The sequence below is a fragment of the Triticum aestivum genome, chromosome 5A (assembly GCF_018294505.1).
Source record: "Triticum aestivum cultivar Chinese Spring chromosome 5A, IWGSC CS RefSeq v2.1, whole genome shotgun sequence".
NCBI lineage: Eukaryota > Viridiplantae > Streptophyta > Magnoliopsida > Poales > Poaceae > Triticum > Triticum aestivum.
The window spans coordinates 336,908,267-336,908,990 of record NC_057806.1 but is presented as its reverse complement, the minus strand read 5'-3'; positions in this window follow the sequence as shown (position 1 = coordinate 336,908,990).

Below are 724 nucleotides of genomic sequence, written 5' to 3'. Positions count from 1 at the left end.
AATGAACGCACATATACTAGGCCAACTCATACGCATCATCATTGCAGGGCGCTACGGGCGAGACGGATGCTATACACACGATAAGCGAAATATAGTATTCGCACTGGATGTGGTGGTTAAAATAGAGCGCGCAGATCGATGGTGGTGCTTTTTCTTCATGTGTGTTTTTCGGGCTTCGATCTAACTTGAGTTCGTCCATTTGGACGTAGTCGACGGAGCTACGGCATAGTTTCTTGTCGTCTCCTTGGGACAGTAAGGTTTGAGTTTCTCATCATGTGGCGAGATTTGGTGTCAGGTGTTTCAGATCTGTGCAAAGGTCATGCTAGCTCCAGTAGGGGAGCAACGACAGCGACATATTGACGACTCGTTTTGGCGGCAGTATTGGCTCTTCGGCCGGATTACATCGTCGTCTACCTATCGTGCAAATTTATCGTGTGTATAGCACCTCTCTTTTTACTACGAAACAACTTCACCCATGATATTTGTGCCCGACCTGTGCACGACAAGCAAATCCAATGGCTACTGCTGTTCATATGCATGTCCGGCCGGATTCCATCGTCGTCTACCTATCGTGCAAATTTATCGTGTGTATAGTACCTCTCTTTTTACTACGAAACAGCTTCAGGCACGATACTTGTGCCCGAGAAATCCAGTGGCTATTGTTGTTCTCAGTCATATGCATGTCCGGCCAGATTCCATCGTCGTTTACCTATCGTGCAAATTT